The sequence below is a fragment of the Ranitomeya variabilis genome, chromosome 2, assembly GCF_051348905.1.
Source record: "Ranitomeya variabilis isolate aRanVar5 chromosome 2, aRanVar5.hap1, whole genome shotgun sequence".
In the NCBI taxonomy this organism is placed as follows: Eukaryota; Metazoa; Chordata; class Amphibia; order Anura; family Dendrobatidae; genus Ranitomeya; species Ranitomeya variabilis.
In genome coordinates this window covers 504,254,334-504,278,036 of record NC_135233.1, presented here as the reverse complement: position 1 = coordinate 504,278,036, position 23,703 = coordinate 504,254,334, and the positions used below count along the sequence as shown (strand labels likewise).

The following is a 23,703-nucleotide window of genomic DNA, read 5'->3' as shown; positions in this document are numbered from 1 at the left end:
TTGGACAATTTCTCCTGAGTACACCGATACCTCACATGTGGGGGGTAAACCACTGTTTGGGCACATGGTAAGGCTCGGAAGGGAAGGAGCGCCATTTGACTTTTTGAATGAAAAATTATCTCCATCGCTAGCAGACACCATGACACATTTGGAGAGCCCCCGTGTGCCTAAACATTGGAGCTCCCCCACAAGTGACCCCATTTTGGAAACTAGACCCCCCAAGGAACTTCTCTAGATGCATAGTGAGCACTTATAACCCCCAGGTGCTTCACAGAAGTTTATAACGCAGAGCCGTCAAAATAAAAAAATAATTTTTCTTTCCTCAAAAATGACTTTTAGCCCAGAATTTTTTATTTTCCCAAGGGTAATAGGAGAAATTGGACCCCAAATGTTGTTGTCCAGTTTGTCCTGAGTACGATGATACCCCATATGTGGGGGTAAACCACTGTTTGGGCGCACCGCAGGGCTCGGAAGGGAAGGCACGCCATTTGGCTTTTTGAATGGAAAATTAGCTCCAATCATTAGCGGACACCATGTCGCGTTTGGAGAGCCCCTGTGTGCCTAAACACTGCGTTTTACCTGCGGATTTACAGCGAATTTACAGTGTTTTTTTGTGCGGATTTCACCTGCGGATTCCTATTGAGGAACAGGTGTAAAACGCTGCGGAATCCTCACAAAGAATTGACATGCTGCGGAAAATACAACGCAGCGTTTCTGCACGGAATTTTCCGCACCATGGGCACAGCGGATTTGGTTTTCCATAGGTGTACATGGTACTGTAAACCTGATGGAAAACTGCTATGAATTCGCAGCGGCCAATCCGCTGCGGATCCGCGGCCAATCCGCTGCGGATCCACGGCCAAATCCGCACTGTGTGCACATGCCCTAACCCTACCCCTAACCCTAACACTACCCCTAGTTCTAACCCTAGTTCTAACCCTAACCCTAGTGGAAAAAGAAAAAAAATATATTTTCTTTATTTTATTATTGTCCCTACCTATAGGGGTGATAAAGGGGGGGTTTATTTATTATTTTTTTTATTTTGATCGCTGTGATAGAACCTACCACAGCGATCAAAATGTACTTGTAACTCATCTGCCGGCCGGCAGATTCGGCGGGCGCACTGCGCATGCGCCCGCCATTTTGGAAGATGGCGGCGCCCAGGGAGAAGACGGACCGACTTCGGGAGGCTCGGTAAGTATGAGGGGGTGGTGGGGGGGTGGATCGGAGCACAGGGGGGGGGGATTGGAGGACGGGGGGAGCGGACAGGAGCACGGGGGAGCAGACAGGGGGACGGAGGGGGGTACCGGACAGAACGGAGGACTGGGGAAGAGATCGGGGGCGGTGGGGGGGGGGGGGCAGAACATGATTTCCAGCCATGGCAGATGCTATTGCAGCATCGGCCATGGCTGGATTGCAATATTTCACCATTTTCATAGGTGAAATATTGCAAATTGCTCTGATTGGCTGTTGCACTTTCAACAGCCAATCAGAGCGATCGTAGCCACGTGGGGGCAAAGCCACCCCCCCTGGGCTGAAGTACAACTCCCCCTCTCCCTGCAGATCGGGTGAAATAGGAGTTAACCCTTTCACCCGATCTGCAGGGACGCGATCATTCCATGACGCCACATAGGCGTCATGGGTCGGATTGGCACCGACTTTCATGACGCCTACGTGGCGTCAAAGGTCGGGAAGGGGTTAAAGGGGTTGTCCACTACTTTCAGTTAACCCCCCAATGTATCCCCCCGGGGCCCCTAATGAATTGTGTAAATACTTTCTGTTGCCGTTTTCGCCTGTGAGCGGCGCTATGGCAGCGGCTGAGTCCAGGTCACATGAACCAGAGGCTGCAGCCACCGCAAATTTCCGCCGACGTCACGTCAATTTCCAGACTCTGGAAATTGACGTGACGTCAGCAACAGGCGTGACCAAGGCTCCACAGGCAGCAGTCACTCAAGAGTGACTGGGCTGTGGGCGTGGCTGTGTGCTGCCTGCGGGGCTGTGCTGGGGGCGGGCGGGGCTGTGCTGGTGTCTGTGCTGGGATCTGCTGGCCGGCTGCGCTCATGTGCCGAGATGTGCGGCCGTTGCATCGGCGGCGGCCGATGCAACGGCGGGGGTCTGCGCGGTGAAGGTCTATGCCGAAGGTGCTGGAGTGTGCGGGGGTCTGCGGGGCTGTGCGGTGGTGGTGGCGGCGGTGTCTCTGTGTGCAGGCATCGTCCGATGGCACTACAAGTCCCATCGGGCTCTGCCTGCTACAGTGACAGTGAGTGACACATTAGCCAATGATGGGACAGTAGTCCCATCATCCGGCTAATGTGTTGAATGTAAAAAAAACCAAAAACACACATATACAATACATACATAGAACATGCGACATGCTACGACATGTGACAACATGTGACGACATGCACCATGCGACATGTGGCAACATGCGACGACATGCAGCATGCGACATGCACCATGTGACGGCATGCGACATTTGACAACATGCACCATGCGACAACATGCACCATGCGACGACATGTGGCGACATTCGACGACATGCAGCATGCGGCATGCGACGACATGCACCATGCGACATGTGACATCATGCGACATGCACATGTGACATGCGACATGTGACAACATGCGACATGCAGCATGCGCCAACATGTGACATGCAGCATGCGACGACATGCAGCATGCGACGACATGCAGCATGCAACATGTGACATCATGTGACATGCCACATACAGTACATACATACAGTACATACATACAGTACATACATACAGTACATATAACATAGAGTACATACTCACCATCACTTGTCACTTAAGATGTCAAGTGTCACTTAAGATGCTTCATAGACACATTTGCCCCATACAGTGCTGCATAACGGTTAATAAGGGCCCTATAAGATGCTCCATAGAGATATTTGCCCCATATAATGCTGCACAAATGTTGACTATGGCCCCATAAGATGCTCCATAGAGATATTTGCCCCATATGCTGTTGCTGCGGTTAAAAAAAGGACATACCTCTCGTCGCTCAGGCCCCCGACACTTGCAATATTACCTGTCCTCGTTCCATCGCCGGGCTCCGTCTTCAACGTCCTCTGCACTGACGTTAAGGCAGAGGGCACGCACTAAACATGTAATCGCGCCCTCTGACCTAACGTTACAGCAGAGGACGCTGAAGACGGAGCCCGGCGGTGGAACGTGGACAGGTGAATATCGCGCAATGCCGCTCACCCTCCCCATTATACTCACCTGCTCCCGGCGCAGTCCCTGGCAGCTTCCCTGATGGTCTTCTCCGGGTGCTGACAGCGTCTTCCAGCGTTGAGCAGTAATGAATATGGCTCGCTCAACGCTGGAAGAAGCTGTCAGCACCCGGAGACCATCGGAGATGCATGGACCTCGCCAGGAGCAGGTGAGTATGTGACAGCCGCCCCTCCCCCGACGACTCCCCTGGGACAATGACTCAAGTATAAGCCGAGAGGGGCACTTTCAGCCTAAAAAAAATGGGCTGAAAATCTCGGCTTATGCTAGAGTATATACGGTAGATAATCGTCTTTAGAAAAAACTCACCACTTCCTATTGGAAGATCCTTACAGATAACATGGTATAGGATAGATTCCTCCATGAGGCAAGTATGTAGTCAAGTGAACGTCCCAAACTAGCCTTTCCAGTTCTTGGAACGCACGCGGCGGTGACTTCCGGTTTGTTGAACCGCAATATTACTACACTTAATTTGCGATACAATGGCTGCAAAGCTTACGGTTGCATTAATGCATGCCGGATAAAGTCACACACTGTGACGTCGCAACAATTTCATACCTCCTATATGCGATCGCTGCACAGACACCCCCATCACAATCACGTGATCTGAGAATACTTCTGGTCGCTGGAACGCAGACCAGCGCTCTAGTGCTATGCTACTGCGACGTCTGCCAGGGCCGTGGGGCACTCTGAACTGGGTCGGACAGTTCTTAGGGTGGTCACGGCATCAGTGACCTGGGTCATGGCCCTGGGCGCACAATAAAAGTGGTGAAGGAAGGTTTGTAGGGGATTTCACGTGACGTCACCTGTGGTGTTTGGCAGTGGGTGGCCGACGCTGCTTAAGGGGACAGCTTGGGCCGATGGTGTTGCAGCTGAGATGGTTCTGCTCCCCACAGGTGGAAGAAAAGGCCCAAACCACCCTACCAAGGATTACCAAAGAATATCAGAACAAAAGGTCTTTATTTTGAATATATAATTCATTTAACATATACAGGAGTAACGACACATCGTAAAATATCATAAAAACTACATCATATAAAAACCAAACACAGGACCAAAAAATAATTGCATAAAATATGCAGGCCACGGTATCCTTTATATTATCTGCTGTCCCTCACCCACACTGCTCTAAAAAATATATCCTGTGTCAGGACCCCCTGACGAAGGAAAAGTGTCCGAAACGCGCGTTGGGGTGCGCCAACACAGGACCCGGCCAGCTTAGAGGTAATATACTGACAACTATTGTTTGTCCCCTCCAGCCTGCACACATTTGTGTGATTTAGTTGTGGCACTGTGCACTTTTTTGCTGTCTTTTGGCACCATATATATATATATATATATATATATATATATATATATATATATATATATATATATATATATACAAATAAATATATATTTTTGGGCACTATGCACTTTTAAGGAATTGTCTTGTGCAGATTAGCACACTATATGGTGGCTATAGAAGCACTATTTTGCACTTTTAAAGATTTCTTTGAGATTTTTTGCGTTTTTTGCACAGTACTTATGCAATACATACATAAGTATAGCACATCTTTTTGCACTTTATCTCTTTATAATTGAGTCTTGATATATTTTTTAGAGCAGTGTGGGTGAGGGACAGCAGATAATATAAAGGATACCGTGGCCTGCATATTTTATGCAATTATTTTTTGGTCCTGTGTTTGGTTTTTATATGATGTAGTTTTTATGATATTTTACGATGTGTATATGTGTATACGATGTGTACTCCTGTATATGTTAAATGAATTATATATTCAAAATAAAGACCTTTTGTTCTGATATTCTTTGGTAATCCTTGGTAGGGTGGTTTGGGCCTTTTCTTCCACTAGGTGGCGGTGGTCACCAATCTACACAGCATACCAATAATCTTTCATCTCTGTATTGAGAATAATATATACGAGATATACTCTCCATATCTGTGGTCTTTGCTGTGTTTTAATCGTCCCCACAGGTGGAGTAGTGCCCCAGGGCTACCAGAACAGTTTTTGAAGGATTGTGGACGTTGGGGTGCAGGAAAGGATGGGAGGACACATGGACTGTAGTTTCTTTACCTTTAATTGCAGGGGCAATCCGGGGCACTGGTGACAGGTGGTCATGGAGGTCCGGGCAGTCTGGAAGCATTTCAGGATCCACCTAGCCAGGTGGATTTGGAGGCCTTCCCTCTGCTCTGCTCCCTAGGTCCTTGATATGCCTTAAGTTCTCCACAAGCCCCTATCACTGTCTGTCCATTAAATAGAACATTCCCCTCATGGCAGGCAGCTTGAGTCTGTTCCAGGTGTCAATCCCTTGTGACTCTGGGCTCTAGAATGCTGCTGTGACTCGGTGTCAGCTGGGCCAGAAGACCTGCAAACTCCTGCCCTCCGGGTTTAGTTGCTAGTCCTGCAGTCCCCACACAATCACGGACTTCGGTGTTCGATCTTCGGCTCTCAGTCCTGAGGTGAGCTCAGTCGCAATCCCAATCCCTCAGGTCCTCCTGACTTCTCTTCCTCCTCAGACTAACAAACTCACTCTGCCTCCAGGCCAGAACTTAGGGACGCTCCCCTGAAATCAGGTGTTAGCGCTCCCCCTTCTGGTCTGGAGTAGGAAGCTGTGTTGCATGCTGATTTTACCTGATAGGGGGAGCCCTCCTTGCTTCCAAGCATGACATCACCCCCTGTGAGGGAGGAAATGCCATTGTGGCAACCGGACTCCTGGGGTGCCACATTCCCCCTAGTGAAGTTCAGTACTCCTGGACTGAGGAAACATAAACATAACAAACAATGGAACAATTGTAACAGTTTACAGGATTTCAAAAATAAAAGTTACAAAAACCAAAGTTCAAAATTAGTCCTGAACCCAGTTGGTAACTATGTACAATTAAGGTTTTGGACACACATAGTCCTGTGGCTCAATTGTCCTTCAACAGGTAAAATAGAGTGCTTCAGAAATTCTTACAGAGTCTCTGTTCGCTCATACACTTAACGGTTGCAATTTTACACACTTTTAACTTATTTACATTATTAATACATTGACATTTAAGTCCCTATACCGGGCTGGGACCCGACCTCTGGTACAACGGGTGGATCTACGCAGTACAGGTATCTCTCATGACCTTGCTTGGTCTAAGATGTTAGTTGTTACTGTTATGGACCCACTAGTGTCTGTGCTATGGGTAGGCCTGCACCTTACTTGCAAACTGGGCAACCGTCTGTGACTTCTTAGACTCACCATGGGTCTGACAGATTCACCGCTAGCATGGGGTAGGTTTTCTTTCTTCTCCAAGACTGGGGAAAGTCTCCAAGAATATTATGGATCTTCTCTTCCACCTCTTCTATGGGTTGAGGGGCATCTTGGTCTTCCTCTTTGTTTCTCAATTGGTCAGGGCATACCTTCATATGATCCCTTGACACTGATGAGACATACCTTGGTATTATCAAAGTTTGAAGGCATGACGGTGTATGGTTCAGCCTCCCACTGATCATCTAGTTTGTGCATCCGCCTCTTTCTTTTGAGGACCTGCTTTCCCAGTACTAAACGAATAGCCGGAGCTTGTTGGTTGTAGCTCTTTTCCTGTCTCTGCCTGGCTTGGAACAAACTTCGTTCCACGCACTCTTGCACTTTGAGGTATTACTGCTGCTACTCTGTATCCCAGTCTGCATTGTTGCTTCAGGTGTTAGGCTCCCATATCCAGGTCAATGAGTAACTTGCCAGGCCTCACTCTTATTAAGTAGGCTGGTGTGCAGTTGGTGGAGTTTACCGGGATATGGTTGTATAGATCTACCAGATCCGACAGCTTCTCTGGCCACTGGTTTCGCTCTTCCAGGGGCAAGGTTTTCAGCAGGTCAGTTACCACCTTGTTCATTTTCTTGCACATGCCACTTGTCTGTGGATGGTACGGTGTCGTCCTGATTTTCTTGCAGCCCGTTACAGAACTTCTGGAACACTTCTGCTTCAAAGGCTGGGCCTTGGTCGGTGAGCACTTGTTCAGGGTAACCGTGCGGTCGACAAAGTATTCGTGAAACACTTTGGCCTGTCGTTCCACTCGAACGGAGGATTCTTGTTCTTGGCCTTCTTAGATTGAGATTGGCCCACCAGAAGGTGTTGCAGGGGTGCGGCTAACTTGGTGAAGCCCTTGACGAATCTCCGGTAGTAGCCTATCAAACCGAGGAACTGCCATACTTCATGAATGGTGTTGAGTCTTGGCCAGTCCCGGATAACGGTGCCTTTGTCAGGGTCTGGTGCCACACCTTCGGCTTTCACCACGCCACCCAGGCACTGCACCTTGGGCTTCAACAGGTGGCACTTAGACGGCTTCACTTTCAGGCCAATGTTGGACAGGACTTCGAACACCTCGGCCAGGTGCTTCAAGTTGTCTTCATAGGTCTTAGAGAAGATGATGACATCATCCAGGTACAGCAGAACAGTTGCAAAGTTTTTATGTACTAGGCAGCATTCCATCATCCTCTGAAACGTCCTCGGTGCGTTGCAAAGTCCGAATGGCATGTAGTTGAACTCGGAGAGGCCCATGGGTCGTGAAGGCGGTTTTCTCTTTATCCGCCTCTGCCACGGGATCCTGCCAATACCCACTGGTGAGCTCTAAGGTGGAGAAATAGCGGATTTCAGTGCAGCTAATGATTCCTCAATTCTGGGTAACGAGTAGGCGCCCGTGTGTGTAATGCGGTTAATCTGCCTGTAGTCAACACACATTCTCATGTACCATCTTTCTTTCTAACGAAGACTAACGGAGCTGCCCAGGGGCTACAACTGTCTCTGATAACCCCAGCCTCTTTTATCTCCCATAATACCATAATATACCCTTGGCACATTGATAGTGAGCTGGAGGTACAGGCGGTACCTCTCTTTAAACCCTTCATGACCCAGCCTATTTTGTGTTATGGACTGGTGATTTAGGAGCGACATGCGACTAGCTCTGAGCAGGTGATAACTATACTGACCGCAGTTCCTGATCTAAACACAACACTAGAAGTAGCTGTGGGATGTTCCTGTCTCTCCCTAGACACCTCGTCACAGCCTAAGAGCTAACTACCCCTAAAGGTAGAAACAGGAAAGCTATCTTGCCTCAGAGAAAATCCCCAATGGATAGGACAGCCCCCCACAAATAATGACTGTGAGTGGAGAGGGAAATGACATACACAGAATGAAACAAGATGTAGCAAAGGAGGCCACTTCTAGCTAGATAGATAGTACAGGACAGAACACTGCGGTCAGTAATAAAAACTAGAAAAAGTCCACCGCAGAGAATGCAAAAATCTCTACACCTGACTAAAGGTGTGGAGGGCAAAATCTGCTGCCGAGAGCTTCCAGCTTAGCTGAATAGATCCATACTGATAAGCTGGACAAATGAGAAAAACATAGAATGTGCTGAACAATAAAGTCCACAACAAGTGGACTGCAGAAGGACAAGCAAGGACTTATCTTTTGCTGAACAGGTCAGAGTGTCAGGGAAATCCAAAAGAGCCGTGACTCCAAGCAGGAACAATTGAGGAACAATTGACAACTGGCATTGATTGAGGGATAAGGCCAGACTAAAATAGCCGAGCCAGAAAGACGATCAATGGAAGCAGCTGCTGATGCTAAATCCAAGAAGCAGCCATACCACTCAAAACCACCGGAGGGAGCCCAAGAGCAGAACTCACAAAAGTGCCACTTACAGCCACCGGAGGGAGCCCAAGAGCGGAATTCACAACAGTACCCCCCCCTTGAGGAGGGGTCACCGAACCCACACCAGAGCCCCCAGGCCGATCAGGACGAGCCAAGTGAAAAGCACGAACCAAATCGGCGGCATGGACATCGGAGGCAACAACCCAAGAAATATCCTCCTGGCCATAACCCTTCCACTTGACAAGATACTGAAGCCTCCGCCTCGAAAAACGAGAATCCAAAATTTTCTCAACCACATATTCCAACTCCCCCTCAACCAACACCGGGGCAGGAGGATCAACAGAGGGAACAACGGGTACCACATATCTCCGCAACAAAGATCTATGGAAAACATTGTGGATGGCAAAAAAGGCTGGAAGGGCCAAACGAAAAGACACTGGATTGATAATTTCAGAAATCTTATAAGGACCAAAAAACCGAGGCTTGAACTTAGGGGAAGAAACCTTCATAGGAACATGACGAGAAGATAACCAGACTAAATCCCCCACCCGAAGCCGAGGACCAACACACCGATGGCGGTTAGCAAAACGTTGAGCCTTTTCCTGAGACAACGTCAAATTGTCTACCACATGAGTCCAAATCTGCTGTAACCTGTCCATCACAGAATCCACACCAGGACAATCAGAAGGCTCAACCTGCCCTGAAGAAAAACGAGGATGGAAACCAAAATTACAAAAGAAAGGCGAAACCAAAGTAGCCGAACTGGCCCGATTATTAAGGGCAAACTCGGCCAACGGCAAGAAAGCCACCCAATCATCCTGATCAGCAGACACAAAGCATCTCAAATAGGTTTCCAAGGTTTGATTAGTTCGCTCAGTTTGGCCATTTGTCTGAGGATGGAACGCCGAAGAAAAAGACAAATTAATGCCCATCCTAGCACAGAAGGTCCGCCAAAACCTAGAGACAAACTGGGAACCTCTGTCAGACACAATATTCTCCGGAATGCCATGCAAACACGAACCACATGCTGAAAAAACAATGGAACCAAATCAGAGGTGGAAGGCAATTTAGGCAAAGGTACCAAATGGACCATTTTAGAGAACCGGTCACAAACCACCCAGATAACAGACATCTTCTGGGACACAGGAAGATCCGAAATAAAATCCATGGAAATATGCGTCCAGGGCCTCTCAGGGACCGGCAAAGGCAAAAGCAACCCACTAGCGCGGGAACAGCAAGGCTTAGCCCGGGCACAAGTCCCAAAGGAATGCACAAAAGAACGCACATCCCGCGACAAGGAAGGCCACCAAAAGGACCTAGCAACCAAATCTCTGGTACCAAAAATCCCAGGATGACCGGCCAACACCGAACAATGGACCTCAGATGGACAAGTAAGGTAATTTCTATCAGGAACAAACAGCTTCCCCATAGGACAGCGGTCAGGTTTATCAGCCTGAAATTCCTGAAGCACCCGCCGTAAATCAGGGGAGATGGCAGAAAGAATCACCCCTTCCCTAAGAATGCCAACCGGCTCAAGGACTCCAGGAGAATCAGGCAAATAACTCCTAGAGAGGGCATCCGCCTTAACATTCTTAGATCCCGGAAGATATGAGACCACAAAATCGAAACGGGAGAAAAACAGGGACCATCGAGCCTGCCTAGGGTTCAGCCACTTGGCCGACTCGAGGTAAATCAGATTCTTATGATCGGTCAAGACCACAACGCGGTGCTTGGCTCCCTCAAGCCAATGTCGCCACTCCTCAAATGCCCACTTCATAGCCAACAACTCCCGATTGCCGACATCATAATTGCGTTCCGCAGGCGAAAACGTTCGGGAAAAGAAGGCACACGGTTTCATCAAGGAACCATCAGAATTCCTTTGTGACAAAACGGCCCCTGCCCCAATCTCAGAAGCGTCAACCTCAACCTGAAAAGGAAGAGAAACATCCGGCTGACGCAACACAGGGGCAGGAGTAAATCGGCGTTTAAGCTCCTGAAAGACCTCAACAGCCGCAGAGGACCAATTCGTCACATCAGCGCCTTTCTTCGTCAAATCGGTCAAGGGCTTAACCACACTGGAAAAGTTGACAATAAAACGGCGATAAAAATTAGCAAAGCCCAAAAATTTCTCAAGGCTCTTCAAAGATGTGGGTTGAATCCAGTCATGAATGGCTTGGACCTTAACAGGATCCATTTCTATAGACGAAGGAGAAAAAATAAACCCCAAAAAAGAGACCTTCTGAACTCCAAATAGGCACTTAGACCCCTTCACAAATAAGGCATTATCACGAAGGATCTGGAATACCATCCTGACCTGCTTCACATGAGACTCCCAATCATCGGAAAAAATCAAAATATCATCCAAATACACAATCAAGAATTTATCAAGATAATTGCGGAAAATATCATGCATGAAGGACTGAAGTACAGAAGAGGCATTAGAAAGCCCGAAAGGCATCACAAGGTATTCAAAATGGCCTTCGGGCGTATTAAATGCAGTTTTCCATTCGTCACCCGGTTTAATACGAACAAGATTATATGCCCCTCGAAGGTCAATCTTGGTAAACCAACTAGCCCCCTTAATCCGAGCAAACAAATCAGAAAGCAAAGGTAAAGGGTATTGGAATTTGACCGTGATCTTATTAAGAAGGCGAAAATCAATACAGGGTCTCAAGGAGCCATCCTTCTTGGCAACAAAAAAGAATCCCGCTCCCAATGGTGACGAAGATGGCCGAATATGCCCTTTCTCCAAAGACTCCTTTACATAGCTCCGCATGGCGGCATGCTCTGGCACAGACAGATTGAAAAGTCGGCCCTTAGGGAACTTACAGCCAGGAATCAAGTCAATAGCACAATCACAGTCCCTATGTGGAGGAAGGGAACTAGACCTGGGCTCATCAAATACATCCTGGAAATCTGACAAAAATTCAGGAACATCAGAAGAGGGGGAAGAGGAAATTGACATCAAAGGAACGTCACTATGCACCCCTTGACAACCCCAACTAGTGACAGACATAGATTTCCAATCCAGCACTGGATTGTGTACTTGTAACCATTGAAAACCCAGTACAACAACATCATGTAAATTACGCAACACCAGAAAACTGCAATCTTCCTGATGTGTTGGAGCCATGCACATAGTCAGCTGAGTCCAATACTGAGGTTTATTCTTGGCCAACGGTGTAGCATCAATACCCCTCAAAGGAATAGGACTCTGCAAAGGCTGCAAAGAAAAACCACAGCGCCTGGCGAATTCCAAGTCCATTAAGTTCAGGGCAGCGCCTGAATCCACAAATGCCATGACAGAAAAGGATGACAATGAGCAAATCAGGGTCACAGACAGGAGAAATTTAGGCTGTACAGTACTGATGGTAACAGATCTAGCGACCCTCTTAATACGCTTAGGGCAATCAGAAATAGCATGAGCAGAATCACCACAGTAAAAACACAGCCCATTCTGACGCCTGTATCCCCGCTGTTCTGCTCTAGTCAAAATCCTATCACATTGCATAGGCTCAGGACTCTGTTCAGAGGACACTGCCATATGGTGCACCACTTTGCGCTCGCGCAGGCGCCGATCAATCTGAATGGCTAGAGACATAGATTCGCTCAAACCAACAGGCGTGGGAAATCCCACCATAACATCTTTAAGGGCTTCAGAAAGACCCTTTCTGAAAATTGCTGCCAGAGCGTCCTCATTCCATTTAGTGAGCACAGACCATTTTCTAAATTTCTGGCAGTATAATTCTGCCGCTTCCTGACCCTGACACAGGGCCAACAAGGTTTTTTCCGCATGATCCACAGAGTTAGGTTCGTCATACAGTAATCCGAGCGATTGAAAAAATGCATCTACATTAAGCAATGCCAGATCCCCTGACCCAAGGTAGAATGCCCAGTCCTGAGGGTCACCACGCAGCAGAGAAATAACTATTTTAACTTGCTGAATGGGATCACCTGAGGAACGGGGTTTCAGAGCAAAAAACAATTTGCAGTTATTTTTAAAGTTCAAAAACTTGGATCTATCCCCATAAAACAAATCGGGAGTAGGAATTCTAGGCTCTAAAGCCGGAGTCTGAACAACATAATCTTGGATAGTCTGTACTCTTGCAGCAAGCTGATCCACACGAGAAAACAAACCCTGAACATCCATGCCCGCGCCCAAATCCTGAACCACCCAGAGATTAAGAGGAAGAAAAAAGACAAAACAGACTAGAGAAAAAAAAATGGCTCAGAACTTTTTCTTTTCCTTCTTTTGAGATGCATTCAACTCATCTTTGGCCTGTTGTACTGGTATGGACTGGTGATTTAGGAGCGACATGCGACTAGCTCTGAGCAGGTGGTAACTATACTGACCGCAGTTCCTGATCTTAACACAACACTAGAAGTAGCCGTGGGATGTAACTGTCTCTCCCTAGACACCTCGTCACAGCCTAAGAGCTAACTACCCCTAAAGGTAGAAACAGGAAAGCTATCTTGCCTCAGAGAAAATCCCCGAAGGATAGGACAGCCCCCCACAAATAATGACTGTGAGTGGAGAGGAAAATGACATACGCAGAATGAAACAAGATGTAGCAAAGGAGGCCACTTCTAGCTAGATAGATAGTACAGGACAGAACACTGTGCGGTCAATAATAAAAACTAGAAAAAGTCCACCGCAGAGAATGCAAAAATCTCCACACCTGACTGAAGGTGTGGAGGGCAAAATCTGCTGCCCAGAGCTTCCAGCTTAGCTGAATAGATCCATACTGATAAGCTGGACAAATGAGAAAAACATAGAATGTGCTGAACAATAAAGTCCACAACACGTGGACTGCAAAAAGACAAGCAAGGACTTATCTTTTGCTGAACAGGTCAGAGTGTCAGGGAAATCCAAAAGAGCCGTGACTCCAAGCAGGAACAATTGAGGAACAATTGACAACTGGCATTGATTGAGGGATAAGGCCAGACTAAAATAGCCGAGCCAGAAAGACGATCAGTGGAAGCAGCTGCTGATGCTAAATCCAAGAAGCAGCCATACCACTCAAAACCACCGGAGGGAGCCCAAGAGCAGAACTCACAAAAGTGCCACTTACAGGAGGGAGCCCAAGAGTGGAATTCACAACAATTTTGACCTTAACCCCTTCACCCCCAAGGGTGGTTTGCACGTTAATGACCAGGCCAATTTTTACAATTCTGACCACTGTCCCTTTATGAGGTTATAACTCTGGAACGCTTCAACGGATCTTGGCGATTCTGACATTGTTTTCTCGTGACATATTGTACTTCATGTTAGTGGTAAAATTTATTCGATATAACTTGCGTTTTTTTGAGAAAAAAACAAATTTGGCGACAATTTTGAAAATTTCGCAATTTTCCAACTTTGAATTTTTATGCCCTTAAATCACAAAAATATGTCACGCAAAATACTTAATAAGTAACATTTCCCACATGTCTACTTTACATCAGCACAATTTTGGAACCAAATTTTTTTTTTTGTTAGGGAGTTATAAGGGTTAAAAGTTGACCAGCAATTTCTCATTTTTACAACACCATTTTTTTTTAGGGACCACATCTCATTTGAAGTCATTTTGAGGGGTCTATATGACAGAAAATAACCAAGTGTGACACCATTCTAAAAACTGCACCCCTCAAGGTTCTCAAAACCACATTCAAGAAGTTTATTAACCCTTCAGGTGTTTCACAGGAATTTTTGGAATGTTTAAATAAAAATGAACATTTAACTTTTTTTTCACACAAAATTTATTTCAGCTCCAATTTGTTTTATTTTACCAAGGGTAACAGGAGAAAATGAACCACCAAAGTTGTTGTACAATTTGTCCTGAGTACGCTGATACCCCATATGTGGGGGTAAACCACTGTTTGGACGCATGGCAGAGCTCGGAAGGGAAGGAGCGCCATTTGACTTTTCAATGCAAAATTGACTGGAATTAAGATGGGACGTCATGTTGCGTTTGGAGTTCCCCTGATGTGCCTAAACATTAAAACCCCCCACAAGTGACACCATTTTGGAAAGTAGACCCCCTAAGGAACTCATCTAGATGTTTTGAGAGCTTTGAACCCCCAAGTGTTTCACTACAGTTTATAACGCAGAACCGTGAAAATATATATATTTTTTTTTCACAAAAATGATTTTTTAGCCCCCAGTTTTGTAATTTCACAAGGGTAACAGGATAAATTGGACCCCAAAAGTTGTTGTCCAATTTGTTCTGAGTACGCTGATGCCCCATATGTTGGGGGGAACCACTGTTTGGGCGCATGGCAGAGCTCGGAAGGGAAGGAGTGCCATTTGGAATACAGACTTAGATGGATTGGTCTGCAGGCGTCACATTGCATTTGCAGAGCCCCTGATGTACCCAAACAGTAGAAACCCCCCACAAGTGACCCCATATTGGAAACTAGACCCCCCAAGGAACTTATCTAGATGTGTTGTGAGAACTTTGAATCCCCAAGTGTTTCACTACAGCTTACAACGCAGAGCCGTGAAAATAAAAAAATATTATTTTTCCCACAAAAATGATTTTTAGCCCCCCAAATTTTTATTTTCCCAAGGATAAAAAGAGAACTTGGACCCCAAAAGTTGTTGTCCAGTTTGTCCCGAGTAAGCTGATACCCCATATGTTTGGGCGCACGGGAGAGCTCGGAAGGGAAGGAGCACTGTTTTACTTTTTCAACGCAGAATTGGCTGGAATTGAGATCGGACGCCATGTCACGTTTGGAGAGCCCCTGATGTGCCTGAACAGTGGAAACTCCCCAATTCTACCTGAAACCCTAATCCAACTACACCCCTAACCCTAATCCCAACGGTAACCCTAACCACACCCCTAATTCTAATCCCAACCCTAATCCCAACCGTAAATGTAATCCAAACCCTAACTTTAGCCCCAACCCTAACCCTAGCTTTAGCCCCAACCCTAACCCTAGCTTTAGCCCCAACCCTAACTTTAGCCCCAACCCTAACCCTAACTTTAGCTCCAACCCTAACCCTAGCCCCAACCCTAACCCTAGCCCCAACCCTAACCCTAGCCCTAATGGGAAAATGGAAATAAATACATTTTTTTTTATTTTATTATTTTTCCCCCCCAGCTAAGGGGGTGATGAAAGGGGGGTTTGATTTACTTTTATAGCGTTTTTTATATCGGATTTTTATGATTGGCAGCTGTCACACACTAAAAGACGCTTTTTTATAGCAAAAAAGTTTTTGCGTCTCCACATTTTGAGACCTATAATTTTTCCATATTTTGGTCCACAGAGTCATGTGAGGTCTTGTTTTTTGCGGGACGAGTTTACGTTTTTATTGGTAACATTTTCGGACATGTGACAGTTTTTGATCACTTTTTATTCCGATTTGTGTGTGGCAGAATGACCAAAAACCAGCTATTCATGAATTTCTTTTGGGGGAGGCGTTTATACCGTTCCGCGTTTGGTAAAATTGATAAAGCAGTGTTATTCGTCGGGTCAGTACGATTACAGCGATATCTCATTTATATCATTTTTTTATGTTTTGGCGCTTTTATACGATAAAAGCTATTTTATAGAAAAAAAATAAGTATTTTGGCATCGCTTTATTCTGAGGACTGTAACTTTTTTATTTTTTTGCTTATGATGCTGTGTGGCGGCTCTTTTTTTGCAGGACAAGATGACGTTTTCAGCTGTACCATGGTTATTTATATCCGTCTTTTTGAGCGTGTGTTATTCCACTTTTTGTTTGGCGGTATGATAATAAAGCGTTGTTTTTTGGCTCGTTTTTTTTTTTTTTTTCTTACGGTGTTCACTGAAGGGGTTAACTAGTGGGACCGTTTTATAGGTTGGGTCGTTACGGACGCGGCGATACTAAATATGTGTACTTTTATTGTTTTTTTGGGTTTTTTTTTTAGATAAAGAAATGTATTTATGGGAATAATATATATATTTTTTTTCTTTATTTAGGAATTTTTTTTTTTTTTTTAAACGTGGATTTTGTTTTTTTTTTACTTTGTCCCAGGGGGGGACATCACAGATCGCTGATCTCACAGTTTGTACAGCACTCTGTGAGATCAGCGATCTCACTCATCGCTGCAGGTTTAGAGAGCTGCAGCTGCAGCCTGCTCCTGACCCGGAAGTTCTCCCTGCAGGACCCGGATAAAAAAATTAAACCTACACATATTTGGTATCACCACGTTCAGAATCGCCCGATCTATCAATAAAAAAAAAGCATTAACCTGATCGCTAAACGGCGTAACGAGAAAAAAAATCGAAACTCCAGAATTACGTTTTTTTGATCGCCGCGACATTGCATTAAAATGCAATAACGGGTGATCAAAAGAACGTATCTGCACCGAATTGGAATCATTAAAAACGCCAGCTCAGCACGCCAAAAATAAGCCCTCAACCGACCCCAGATCATGAAAAATGGAGACGCTAGGAGTATGGCGCAATTTTTTTTTTTTAGCAAAGTTTGGAATTTTTTTTCACCACTTAGGTAAAAAATAACCTAGTCATGTTAGGTGTCTATGAACTCGTAGTGACCTGGAGAATCATAATGGCAGGTCAGTTTTAGCATTTAGTGAACCTAGCAAAAAAGCCAAGCAAAAAACAAGTGTGGGATCGCACTTTTTTTTTGCAATTTCACCGCACTTGGAATTTTTTTCCCGTTTTCTAGTACATGACATGGTAAAACCAATGATGTTGTTCAAAAGTACAACTTGTCCCGCAAAAAATAAGCCCTCACATGGCCAAATTGACGGAAAAATAAAAAAGTTATGGCTCTGGGAAGGAGGGGAGTGAAAAACGAACACGGAAAAACGAAAAATCCCAAGGTCATGAAGGGGTTAAAACTCATGCGCTCCTCCTGTACAAAGATGGCAGCAGTCAATGAATCTTTCGGCTGATCCCGGCAACGGTGTTCCGCTGGTGGTACTGCGCAAGAGGCTGCGTGTGAGTGTGTGTGGTGTGACGGTGTTCCACTGGTGGTACCGCGCAATAGGTTGGTACCAGCAGCAGTTTCCACATTGACACACCCATCACTTGGGTGTCCCAATATGGCAGTCGGTGAACTTCCTTTCCTCCGCTTGGAATTCTGGGATACTGTGACATCTGGACAGAACAGGAAATGAAAACATTACAAGGCAATTATATAGATGCATAAATTGAATTTTTTATCCCGATGCTGCATTCAACCGCATATATTTGGATGGTTAAATGCTGTAGAGGCAATATAATGTTCATCTGTAACATGTGTCTGCTAATGCACATGTCTCAATATATAAGTAAAAAACACGTTTAATCTGTACTACCCTTCTATGTAGATCTCTGGATTTCAGTCGCGGGTGGTGCTGGATATTGGTTCAGTCATAAAACTCTGCCCAGTAGTTTTGTTCACTGCAGTTTGTAGGATGGGCTGAACTGCCCTGACATCATGTAGCTCCCTGAGAAAATCCCAGAGCTTTGCGCTGACAGCTAGCTTGAAGACTGAACCAACATACAGTGTCACCCACATGACTGTAAGCCCAATAAAATACCCTCTTTTGGCTTCCCTGATAGAAAATAATGAACGTATATTTATATATACGCATATCTTTGAGTCCCATTCCCCTGTTATGACCATTGCTGGTCTCTGTTCTCCTCTGCTCATACAATCACTTACTGTACAATCACTATATGCAAGCAGTTGTTGAAATTTCCCGTATAGACATGAAAGGATACTTCTAACAGAAAACAAGTATGAATAAATAAGCAGAAACTTATATGTCTCCATTTATTAGGAATCCAGAAGAGAGGTACAAGCGCATGTTGACAATATTACCAGACTGACTATTCATACTGACAGCGAAGGGTAAGCAGGTTTACATTTTGAATGACTGTTTTATATTGGAAAGGTTGTGTAGATGCCATAAATCTGTGACCTTTATTAACCCCTTAATGGCACATTTTGGTTCCTGTGTTTCATGTGGGCTGAGCATGGATCATACCCAGTTGATGCTGATTGTCTCACACAGTCAAAACTGCCTCTAACACCTGTTAACTCCTTAATTGCCACGGATTCTGTTGTATTAAATGAAGGGCTGTGTGAGGCCTAGACTGTGGAGACCTGCGTGTCGTAACCAGTGCCTTCCCCCCTCCCACCAATCCCGCAATGAAACACACACAGTCCTAAGTGTGTTGAACAGGTTGGTCACAGTTTATTAATTACATAAGCAGAGAAAGGCAATTACATTTCGTAACGGGCGGCTCGCGCCGAGCTCCTGTCCATGAACGACTGGTGAATTGGCCCAACGAGCGGTTACGAACCTTTGCCCTCCTCTGCTTCTTCTGCTGTGACTTAATAAAGTTACATGGTTAGTTATATATACACATATATACTTTTTTTTTTTATTTTAAATATTACAATATAAATTACAAATTTACATTTCTCCACTGGTTAGTATGGCCATTCACCCCCATTAACCACTATAAGGGAGGGAGGGTGCGACAAAAGCTTCCAGGTGTCCGTCAAGGGAAAGAGGAATTTACTGACACGGACAGCTGGATTTAACCCCTGTAGGTGTGGCCGTAGGACCCTTCCCCTTTAATAAGCATTGGCCGGCCGTGGCATCCCAATTAGTTCATCACCAAGGGGAGTGGTGTGAGGGAGGAACTGGGCACTGACTATTTTATTGTTGCTTGCTATATGTGCTCCCCAGCCAGAGGTGCGCGCCTTATACAGTACTGTGCCTGCCATTACATTAAATGTTGGGCTATATGAGGACCATTACATAAAATGTTGAGCTATGTGGGGCCCATTACATTAAATGTTGGGTTGTGTGGTGCCCATTACATTAAATGTTGGGCTATATGGGGCCTATTACATTAAATGTTGGGCTATATGGAGCCCAGGAAGAAGCTTATTTGCGAAACGGTACTCGTCTGGCGCAGGGTTGGAAGCCGCTAGCCACACAGCCACACTGTCCCACGGTATCACTGTACCCATACTAGGTAACTCAAATTACACAATGCCTGTATAGGGGATTGTTTGTCATTGTTGGACTGCTGAATGTGGATTGATAACAAGTATTGTAAAAATTGTATTTTCTTACCAATTGGGCTCCTAACCTGCTTATGAGACTTCTTTTACTTTGCATGGGCAAAAAAAAAGTTTCTTGAGGCAACTTTTTTGGCACAAAATGGGCTTCACGTAGTTAACATTGTAACTTTTAATTTCAGTATTTATTTTTGGGATTGTCCCATGCTATAATTTTCAATCCCTCTACCCTACAGTTCAGGTGTCTTGCCTTTAATTTGCTGCTTCCTCCCTATTTTGGAGGCCTTCCTTCGCCCTGTCTTTTTACTAATTTCTTTTATTTTGTATTTAATAATAAAAGGGTGTTCTCCTGTGGCAGCCCAACGGCAACTGGTGTGCTCCTGTGGCACCCCAACAGCAAAGGGTGTGCTCTTGTGCACCCCAGTGGCAAAGAATGTGCACCTGTGGTACCCCAACAGAAAAAGGTGTGCTCCGACGGCACACCAATGGCAAAATGGCCAAAGAGTGCACCTTGGTGGTAGGATAAAAAGCTCAAGATGGGTACACTGGTAAAGAAGAAACGCCAAACAGTACACCATGGTGGCAGGCTGAAAAGCCCAGGATGGGCATCCCGGTGGTAGGTAAATAGGCGAGAGAGCACACTGGTGACAGTCAAAAAAGCCCAAGAATGGGTGCCTCGGTAGTAGGCAAAAGGACAAAGTGTACCCCTGTAGCAAGCTAAAAGCCCAAGATGGGCGCACCAGTGGTAGGCAAAAAGGTGTATGAGTGCACTCCAGTGGCAGGCTAAAAAGCCCAAAATGGGAACCCCACTGGTAAATAAAAAAAAGTCAAATAATTCACCCCGGTGGCAAAACAAATTACCCAAGATGGGCTACCTGATGGTAGGCAATAAGGCCAATGAGTGCACCCCAGTTGCAGGCTAAAAAGCCAAAGATGGGCACCCTGCTGGTAAATAAAAAGGTCAGAGAATGTACCTCGGCAGAATAAAAAGCCCAAGATAGGTGCCCTGGTGGTAGGCAAAAATTTCACCCCGGTACCAAGCTAAAATGCCCAAGGGGGACGGCCCGGTGGTAAGCAAAAAGTCCAAAAAATGCACCCCGGTAGCAAGCTAAAAAGCCCAAGATGGGTGCACCGGTGGAAAGCCAAACACACCCCGGTGGCAGAATAAAAGTCTAAGATGGGCTCCCCAATCGTAAGTAAAAAGGTCAGAGAATGCACTCCGGTGGCAGAATAAAAAGCCCAAGATCGGTGCCCTTTGGTGGTAGGCAAAAAGTGCACCCCGGTAGCACGCTTAAAATCCCAGGATGCACGGCACTGGTGGTAGGCAAAAAGGCCAAACAATCACCCCTCTGGCAGAATAAAAAACCCAAGATGGGCATCCCGGTGGTAGACAAAAAGGCGAGAGAGCGCATACTGGTGGCAGTAAAAAAAGGTGGTCGCCCAGGTGGTACGCAATAAGGCCAATGAGTGCACCCCAGTGGCAGGCTAAAAAGCCAAAAAGTGCACACTGTGGTAAGCAATAAGGCCTAAGAGTGCATCTCGGTGGCAGTCTAAAAAGCCCAAGATGGGCGCCCCTGTTGAAAACAAAAAAAGCCCAAAGTGCACCCCAGTGGCAGGCTAAAAAGCCCAAGATGGGCGCCCCTGTAGAAAACAAAAAAAGCCCAAAGTGCACCCCAGTGGCAGGCTAAAAAGCCCAAGATAGGTGCCCCGGTGATAGGCAAAAAGTGCACCCCGGTACCAAGCTGAAACGCCAAGATGGGTGCATCGGTGGTATGCAAGAGGCCAAATAGCACATCCCAGTGGCAGAATAAAAAGCTCAAGATGGGTGCTCTGGTGGTAGGCAAAAAGTGCACCAAGGTAGCAAGCTTAAAAGCCCAGGATGGGCACTCTGGTGGTAGGTGAAAAGGCCAAATGGTACACCCCAGTGGCAGAGTAAAAAGCCCAAGATGGCCATCCCGGTGGTAGGTAAATAAGTGAGAGAGCACACTGGTGGCAGGCTAAAAAGCCCAAGATGAGTGCCCTTGTAGTAGTCAAAAGGACACAGAGTGCACCCTGATAGCAAGCTAAAAAGCCCAAGATGGACGCATAGGTGGTAGGCGCAAAAAGTGCCAAAAAGCCCAAAATGGGCATCCTGATGGTAAATAACTTAAGCATTATTATTTATAGGGGCACCAGTAGGGTAACTACTGGGTGGCAGACAGTGCTGAGGTGGCTGTCAGTCAGTGCAAAAGTGAGGTTACAGCTGCCACTCTCTATACACAGACCGGTGACTAAAACCGTGCCAGCGCAACCCCTATAACTGGAAGAGCAAGGCTGCCAGGAGGAATAAAGTTAATTTCCTTCCGGCAGAGGGGCTCTCCGTGCAGGTTCCGCACGGTGTCAGAACGCTATTAACTATTATACTGTGTATTGGAGGAGCAATGGGGACATCATTATATGTATAGAGTAACTCTGGGGGACATCATACTGTGTATAAGGGAGCTGTGGGCCCATCATACCGTGTATAGGGGAGCTGTGGGCCCAGCATAATGTATACAGAGGAGTTATGCATGGCGAACTCAAGGGACATTATTAAATGATAAGTGGGCACTTAAACATTATTATTACCATCTAGAGAGCACACGAGGCATTATTACGATGTAAGGGCACAGTGGTGGCATTACTATGAGGGGCAATAAGAGGAGCTCTGTTTTTGTACCACACAACAGGTGCAGTAATAGAGACTCATACGGCAGCAGCGGCTCAGTATTGGGGTATCAGCAGGATGAGGAGTTTGTGCAGGTCAGGAATACATTTGCACATGGAAATACGAGAAGCAATGGGATGGAAGATACACATTAGATATTAGAAAAACCTTTTTTACAGTGAGGGTGAGCAATGAGTGGAACAGGCTGCCACAAGAGATGCTGAGTTCTCCTTCAACGAATTGGTCACGCAGAGGCTGAATAGACATCTGTCTGAGATGGTTTAGTGAATCCTGCATTGAGCAGGGCGTTGGACACGATGACCCTGGAGGTACCTTCCAACAATCTAGGATTTCATGATTCTACATGTGAACAGTGCTGGAAATGTGAGAAGTCAGATGTGTCTTTATTGTAATCTCTGCAGATGAACCTTGGCTAGAGAAGTCGACATGTCGGTCTGGGCCAGATGGAAAAGACTGGAAAAGTGAATGACTCCGCCAGAAGGAACATCAGCTGTAAGTCACTATCTGTTACTGTACTATAATCTCTATATATTCTGCAGCACTGGTATCTACCACTATATGTCACCATATGGCGGTAATATTAGTGCTGGTCTTTGTATAGAGTTTTTTTTTCAATAACAGTGCGGTCATCTCCTGAGGTTCCCCTAAACCACCATAGTTAAAATCATGATTACCTGGTTAGGGGCCACAGGTAGACACAGTCAGAAAGTGCCCCCTGTGCAAAAACAATATATGGGCCCCTTCGCAGCCCAAGAGCTCCTAAAAATGCATCTTTTTTAGAGTTAGAAATGGGCACCCTTACGTCTTGTGCCCATGTACGGCCATGCAGGTTGCCAGCGGGAAGCGGTGTGCTCCGGTGGCACTCCCAACGGGAAAGGCTGTGCTCCGGTGGCACACCAACGGGAAAAGGGTGTGTTTCAGTGGCACGCGAACTGAAAAAGGGTGTGTTCCGGTGGCACGCCAACGGGGAAAGGGAGTGCTCCGGTGGCACTGGTAAGGGAAGGCTATGTGTGGCCCATTATATTGAAATATGGCTTTCTGGGGTCCCCATATAAATGAAGAGCTATTTTTGGGCCACCCATATTAATTGGAGGGCTATGTGGGGCCCCTATATATTA

The 23,703-nt window shown here is 46.1% G+C and overlaps 1 long non-coding RNA gene across 1 annotated transcript in view; it reads left to right on the top strand.

Moving 5' to 3' along the window:
- LOC143809671 (uncharacterized) overlaps window positions 1-23,243 on the top strand; it is a 51,667-nt gene extending 28,424 nt beyond the window's left edge. The window contains exons 2-3 of the long non-coding RNA XR_013222384.1: window positions 18,623-18,693; window positions 22,987-23,243. This is a non-coding gene — a long non-coding RNA (uncharacterized LOC143809671). The remainder of the gene's footprint in view (window positions 1-18,622; window positions 18,694-22,986) is intronic.
- Window positions 23,244-23,703: the final 460 nt, after the last annotated feature.